This window comes from Suricata suricatta, chromosome 5, assembly GCF_006229205.1.
Source record: "Suricata suricatta isolate VVHF042 chromosome 5, meerkat_22Aug2017_6uvM2_HiC, whole genome shotgun sequence".
NCBI classification, from domain to species: domain Eukaryota; kingdom Metazoa; phylum Chordata; class Mammalia; order Carnivora; family Herpestidae; genus Suricata; species Suricata suricatta.
The window spans coordinates 27,242,124-27,249,916 of NC_043704.1; the positions used below are offsets into that span (position 1 = coordinate 27,242,124).

The 7,793-nt window shown below is 40.0% G+C and overlaps 1 pseudogene; it reads right to left on the bottom strand.

Moving 5' to 3' along the window:
- Positions 1-712: 712 nt before the first annotated feature.
- On the bottom strand, positions 713-6,799 carry LOC115291098 (annotated as a pseudogene).
- Positions 6,800-7,793: the final 994 nt, after the last annotated feature.

Consider the following 7,793-nt stretch of genomic DNA (forward strand, 5'->3'; position numbering starts at 1 on the left):
TTTGCTATTTTCTATTTTTTTTGTTGATGTTCTCACTGTTTATCCATTCTTCTCTCAAGTTTGGTGCACATCTTTATGACTGTTACTTTGAATTGACTGTTAGGTGAATTACTTATCCATGTCTCATTGACTTTTTTTTTCCTGAGGTTTTATCTTATTCTTTTGTTGAGAACATATTTCTCTGTTTCTTCATTTTACTTGACTCTTTTTTGTTTTTTTTCTCTATGTATTAGGTGAAACAGCTATCTCTCCCAGTCTTTCAGGAGTGTACTCCTGTAGGAGATGAACCTTATTGTTTAACTTTGCCGTAGCTTTTGATTGTTTCTCAAATCTTTGTCATGGTCCAAGCAGCCTGATTTATTTTTAATAGCTTCAGTTGTTGAGGGTGTGCCAGCGTCTAGTTTCAGGCTGATTGGAAGTCAGACGCTTAGGCAGCAGCTTTTACTATGTGATATGTACAGTCCTGTGGGACTGCCATTGTAGATCCAGCTGGCTTCCAGACTGGGAAGTCAGGTGCTATCCCCTTTGCAACTGTTGCAAAAATTGGGCTCCAGAGGAGTGTATAAGCAGGTGAGCTGTATGTAGTAAGGCAGAGGGAGAGTATGAAGGTGATGTTCCCTCATCTACATTCCCTGAGGGTACCTCTGTAGCCTCCAGGAAATCTTGAAGCCTGCACCTGAGGCTAACGCTCCAGGATAGATAAATAGGTCTCTTACGGAGAAAGTCTGGGAGTGTGTTTTAGTCTGCTGGCTGTGCAGTGCTCTGCAGGTGGTGGCCTGCCAAGAACTGTCTCTCCGATTGAATATAGTCCCAAGGGTCTTGGGGACTCAAGCTGTCTTGGTGATCTACATTCTTGTGTGGCAGCTGCAAATACAGGGGTGAAAATATGAAAACTGGGATACCAGACACAAGTAAGAGTTCCCAAGAGATATTGGTGTTCTGGAATGTGATAAAGGGAGAGCATGAAGATAGTGCCTGTCCTCTCTCTTGAAAGGTTTACAGTCAACGTTTAGATATGTATTTAATTAAAAGCCTACTTTTTAGGCTGTAGCTATGGCGATAAGTTTATAGATATTTTTTGCAGAGAGACTCAGCTCCTGATCTGTTGCTTCTTGCTGTGCCCTGAGGGTGGTAGCTATTTGAAAACTCTTACTCTGTTGGTTACAGTCTTGTGGGATGCATAAATGTAAGGCCTGCTGGCCTTCAAAGTCAGGCAATGAAAAGGTGTTCCCTGGAAGCAACTGCAATAATCAAGATGCCAGGCAAGTGTGTGAACTCCTTCCTGGGGATATTGGCAAGCTGGCATGAGGCAGCGGGAGAGCACAAGGCCTGCGTCCATTGGCCACATTCCCTTAGAGTACCTCTGCAGGCCTCTCCGATATGCCAGACCAGGAGCCTGCTCATCAGGACAATGCTTCTGGGCGGGTAAATAGGCCCCCTTCTCAGAAAGACTGGGTGTTTCAGTTTTTGACCTATACACTGCCCTGGAGGTGGTGCTCTGCCAAGAACTGCCTCTCTGATGGTTATAGTCCTTCGGGACTCAGGAATACAAGGCTCTGTAGCCTCCACAGTGAGGTGCTCAAGAGGCATCTCCTGGGCTGCCACTATAAAACCTGGAGCACAAGGTGCATAAAATACTAGGGCATTAGATGTCTGTGAAAGCCCCCCTCTAGGAGACACTGGCCCTGTGGATCGTGGCGGAGGGAAAACAGGTGTGGCGTGCCCCTGCCAGCTTTAGTAAGGCAGAGAGCCAGTGAAGGACTGTTACACACCCACCACTTTTAGTGAGACAGGGGAAGAAGGGGATGGCATGTGCCCACTGGCTTTAGCAAGGGAGAGGGAGAGTGCAAAAATGGTGCCCACCAGCATCTCCATCCTTGGAGAGAATCCCACCAGGTCCCTGTTGTTTCAGTTGATGCTTGGAGATTAGAAGATTAGTCTGGGTACCTACCAAACTGCTGCGTTTTCACTGGGCCCTGGATCAAGTGAGTATATGAGTCCTTCAAGAGTAGTCTCCCTGTTTTCTACAGACTCCTAGGTTTTGTGAATGCGAGCCTTGTTGGTTTTCAAAGGCAGCTATTTTAGGAGTTTGTCTCTCAGGTACAGGTATGTAGGATTGGAGTGCTGGATGTGGGTTACAAACCTTCATTGCTCTGGGAGAGAAGCTTGATTTGTGAGATCCCTCTCAATTGTGCATTACCATGCCAGGGGCAGTACATTTTTGGCTTGTCTTAGCCTCTCCTATCTTCCTTGATGTCATCCTTTTCTCATGTGATGTGAAGCAACTGTTCAGCCAGTTTTCAGGCCTTTTTTCAGAGGGAATTGTTCTACATTTAGTTGTGGATTCAGTGTGTTCATGGGAAGGAATGAGTTTAGGGTCTTTCTACATCACCATCTTCTATTTCAGAGGGTTTTCTAAACCATTAGAAATTGTGAATAAAGATGGCTTTCCTTCCTCTTTTCTAATCTGAATAGGTTTTATTTCTCTTTCTTGCCTAATTGCCATGGCTAGAAATTCTAGTACAATATTGAATAGAAGAGGTGGGAGTGGACACCCTTGTCTGGTCCCTAAGTTGGGGGATAGCATTCAGTTTGCCACAATTAAGTATGATGTTAGCTTGGATATTTTTAAATAGATTCTCTTTGTTAAGTTGAGAAAGTTTGCTTCTATAATTTTTTTTCTGCAAGTTTTTATTAGGAGTAGAAATTAGATCTTTTCAAATGATTGTTTTTAGTTTAATATGATGCATTACATTGGTTTGTTTTCAGATGTTAAACTAATCTTGCATTTCTTTGAGGAACCCTTATTGATTATAATTTATTATAATTTTTATATAGTGACAGATTTTTTTCCTAAAACTTTTTTAGAATTTTAAAATTCAAATTAATGAGGGATATTAGGTAGTTTTACTTTCTTGTAATGACTTTGTTTTTCTTTTCTTTTTTTAATGAAAGAAGTAGCATGATTTTATTGAAATGTTTTAGTACAGTGTTAGACAATCTTAAAAGCCCTATCTTCTTTTTTTTAAATGTTCATTTTTGAGGGAGAGAGTGGCAGAGGGAGAGTGGGAGAGAGAATCTGAAGTGGGCTTTGTGCTGACTGCAGAGAGCCTGATGTGGGGCTTTGATTTTTGAATGCTGAGATTATGACCTGAGCCAAATTTGGATGCTTAATCCAGGTACCCCCAAAGCCTATACAAGCACTGAAAATTATATGTTTCTGAATCTAGCTGACATCTGAAAAAGATAGTTGTAATATGAGTATCTGTAAGTTGATTAGTATAATTTAAGTTGGAGGATGAGCAGCTTTGGTGTGTTTGTATTTTTCTGGCTCCCCTTTTTGACTAGATATACATGAGTCCAACCCCATACAGCAGAGTTGGATGGGACTAATGTATTTGGCTGTTTCACTTAAACGTTTCCACACAAGCAGCAAGGGATATTCAAGTGCTGGGAACGGGCTGCTCTTAGGGCCGCCTTCATCATCTTTCTTGAACTGAAACCATCAGATAGTTAAGGTCTGCAGTGCCAGTGTGTATGGCCAAGTCTAGTGTAATTAGTTAATATCTCAGAAATCCTTGAAAGTAATAAAATGTGAGGCTAAATGATAAAAACAATCAGTTCTTAATTCAGAAAATGACAATGTAGATTTTTCAATTTTTTATTTGAGGATTATTTAAAAACTAGCTTTATATCTTAGATTCAATCTTTTTTTTTTTTTTTACTTTTTTTTTTAGTGTTTATTTCTTTTTGAGAAAGAGAGAAGACAAAGCATGAAAGGGGGAGGTACGGAGAGAGAGACACACACACATGGAATCTGAAGCAGGCTCCAGGTTCTGAGCTGTCAGCACAGAGCTTGATGCGGGCTAGAACTCATGGACTGCAAGATCATGACCTGAGCTGATGTCAGACGCTCAACCTACTGAGACACCAGGCACCTCAGTATAGCTTAGATTTAACGTGAGGTGAAATGATTACTTTTAAATAAACTTCTTTCAGTTATGTGAACATGTATGCCAGGACTATCTACCTGTGTATGTTCATAACTACATTTCCATTTGTCTATGCATAGAAATTCCAAGAAAGAGCTATCACTCATTTATTAAAACTAAAAATTACATCTTAGTAGGCTCTTTATATGTCTTAAGTCAACTCTTAGATATTGACAATCTGTATTGCATAGCTGACTCTACCAGGCTATATAATACCCTTTTTTCCCCCCTCAAAAGCCATTTTAAGGTATAGCAAAATGCTAGTTTCTGCAATGACCAAAATGAAGTTTTTAAATTCAACCTCTACTGGGTGAAGTTTGAAACTTTAAAGATTGCCATTCAAGTCATTTGTTAATGACTTAAAGATTTGATTTTCCTACCTGCAGAATTTAGGTCAGAGAATCTCTTCAAATTTTAAGAGTCAGCAGAAGGGAGAGATTATTATTCTAAGGCTTTGTCTCTGCAGACACATTCTCTTCCTTGGGGGCTGAAGAATTTGGTTGTTTGCACACGAGTGTGCATGTAACAAAGCCCACAGGGAGCCAGTGTTTGCCTTCTGTCACAGGCAGGGATGCACCTCTTTGTGGAGGGTGTTGTCAAGGGCCATCTTGTGGAGAAAGCAATCTTTGCCTCCATGATTACTCTTAGGCCACCATTTGAACATTATCTTAATGGAGCAAAAATTAATGCTTACTGATTTGTTCTTTTTTCATAGGTCTTTCTTGCCCACATTTTTCATCTAACAGTTTTACTTAAAATAATCAGTTGCCTAGGAGACTTGCTACTTCTGATTACAAAAGACAAAAGAATATGAAATCAAAACTAAAGAAGTAATGTTTAAATATGAATTTGGTGGACTCACAAAAATTCACCTTTTTATTATGTCCAAAATAAAATAATGATCAGGTTAGTAAATTTTAAGGGATTTAGGGGAGACTTTGTTTTGGTGGAAATCTACAATGTGACATTATTGGGAAGAAGGCAAAGTAAAAGCTAGAGCTAAAAATAGGCCGTAAAACAAGATGGTAGGACAGGAGGAGCCACTCAAAGAGCTGTCTGCCTGGAATGCCCAGCGCACAGTGCGAATGGACCAGTGAGCCTGTGGAGTCTCTCTCTGAGCACTTTCTCCATCAGACCTCTTGCTGAACATAATTTTGAGATTTTAGAACATGATATTTCAGGTAAGTGATAGTTATATTTTTCAGAAGTTGCAGTAAAACAAATACTAAACTATATTGCCTCTGATAGGTCTAATGTTTATCAGAAAGTAAGCCTGTCAGTGGCCATCTTAAGCTGTATAAAATTTGGTCAAATTAAGCACAGGAACCACAATGGTTTATTTGAAATCTGGTTACTAAAAGAAAAACCACAAAACTCAAAATTCAGGGTATTATAAACTTTCCAAGGTTCACTCAGTATAATTCTGTACACAGGATTTTAACCAAATGTTCATTGGCATTATCATTATTTACACAGAAAGCTTTAATCTGCAGTCACCTTTGGAACCTTCAAAATACATAAACTATGAACTTCTGCAATGTAATGATATACTTGAAAGTTGTGGCCTCAAAGTACTGATAGAACAAAGAAAAAGATCACCTATCTGAACAAGCCAGGATGACAAAACATATATCACTAACAACAGTTCACTTAGTAAGGTCAAATAACCACTGCCCTCCCCCCAAACTGAAAATAAATGAACTTGAGCTTGAGGAGAGGGAAACATTGGATCTTGGAGTACACAAAGATTGGATGCTTTTGCCTTATCCTATAATTGCTGAGTCCTGAAACTAAAAAGTCAGATAAACACTGGCAGTTCAGAGGCCAAAGTGGACTTGCTTCATACCTTACATCTGGGATCCATAGCGGGATATGGCTAAACAGGTAAAACACAGATTCATGGTCATGTGTCCGGATTTCCTCAGCCAAGAATATCAAGATATCAATAGCCTGAGTCTTGAAACAGTGTCTCCTTTTGTCCCCTTATGGAATGGTGTTTGTGACAACAGCTTCGAAGGAAGCATTATTCTGTAAATAGCTGGCGCAGAGAAGATCCTGTCGGTAAGGATAGCATCAATTTTGGTGGGTCCTGCTGAGAGTAGCTGGTTGGAAACACAGCAGAAGGTGCCACGCATGTCAGCCATGTCATCCACCAGGACAGCCACGTGGTCCTTCACATGGCTCATAAGAGCCATTCAATCCACTTCATTTGCTTTCTTTCTCTATTTGTGACTCAAGGCAAATTCCACATTTATCTTGTCTGCAATTGATGTGACCCTTTTAGCTCCTCTGGCGTCAGGTGAACCGACAATACAGTTCCTCTACTCAGCAATGTTCTCTTGAACCCACTGCAGGACTGCAGGCTCCGTGTACAGATTATCCCCTGGAATGTCAAAGAATTGCTGGATCTTAGATGCATGCAGGTCCATGTGAGGATGTGCTGCCCCAGCAACCAAGAGCATATTGGCCATAAGTTTTACAGAAATCGGAGCATGACTCTAGTCCTTTTAGTCTTGTTGAGAGTATGGACAACCCGGAGTCATGGTGGTTACGCTGGATGATGGACAACATGGTCTTACAAGTGTTGATCATTATGAGGAGCTTCATCAGGTTGTCATTGATTTCTCCATGCCACTCTGAATGTTATAGACGTCTTCACCCTTCAAGCTTTCACCAATCTCGACTCTGGTCTCCTGGTTGCTGAACTATTTAGTGACCACCTTGCCCAGTTTTAGCCCCAGCCAGTCAGCCACGTATGGGGACAGGTCATGGGATGAGCTGCTGCTGAAGAGCATGTCATTGGGCATGGCAGAGGTGGTGGTGACATGGGAGCGGGAAAGCGTGCTGTCCCAGTTTAGTGTTGATGTTAGGGTGAATCTGGCATTATGTAATTGTCTGTGAATTATTTATTTCTTTTTAACTTTTTAGGAGCATATTTGTAGAGTTGGTATTATTTTTTCCTTGAATTTTGGGAGATATGATCTGTAAAACTGTTCATTCCTGTGTCTTTTGTTTTTGTGGGAAAGTTAACTATAATTAAGAAGTTTCATAGATAAAACTTTTATATCTTATGTAGGCATTAGAAGTCGTGGCTTTCAAGAAATTAGTCCATTTCTTCTAAGTTGCCAAATTTATTGCCATAAATATGTTCAAAATGTTTCTTTATTATCTTTTAAATATTCATAGACTTTGTAGTCATGTTACTTCCCTCAGTTTTGCTATTGGGAGAACTAGTGTCTACTCTCTTTTTTTCTTTTCTAATAGACTGGTTAGAATGTATGTCAATGTTATCAATGTTATTAAACAACTAGTTTTTGGTTTCATTGTTTTTTCAGAAAAATCTGATTTCTAGATAATTTAGGCTCTGATATTTATTTTATTTCTTTTTTTCTACTTTGAAAGCTGATGTCATTGGCTTGAGATGATTCTCATTTTCCAGAATTAAACATTAACTGCTTTAATTTTCTCCTTAGATACTGTTTTTTAGTGGCATCCCACACGTTTGATATGTCATATTAGTTTTATAGGGCTGTCGTACCAAAGTGTTATAAACTGGGTGGCTTAAAACAAGAGAAATTTTATTCCCTCACAGTTCTGGAGGCTAGACGTCATGAATCAAGGTGTTAGCAAGACCATGCTCCCTCTGGGATTCTTGGTAAGTCCTCCTTACCCGTTCCTGGATTTTGATGGTAGCAGTAATCATTGATGTACCTTGCCTTGAAGGTGCATTATACTGGTCTGTACCTGTCATCACGTGATGCTTGTTTTTGGTGTGTCTTTTCTCTTCTTGTAAGGGCACTA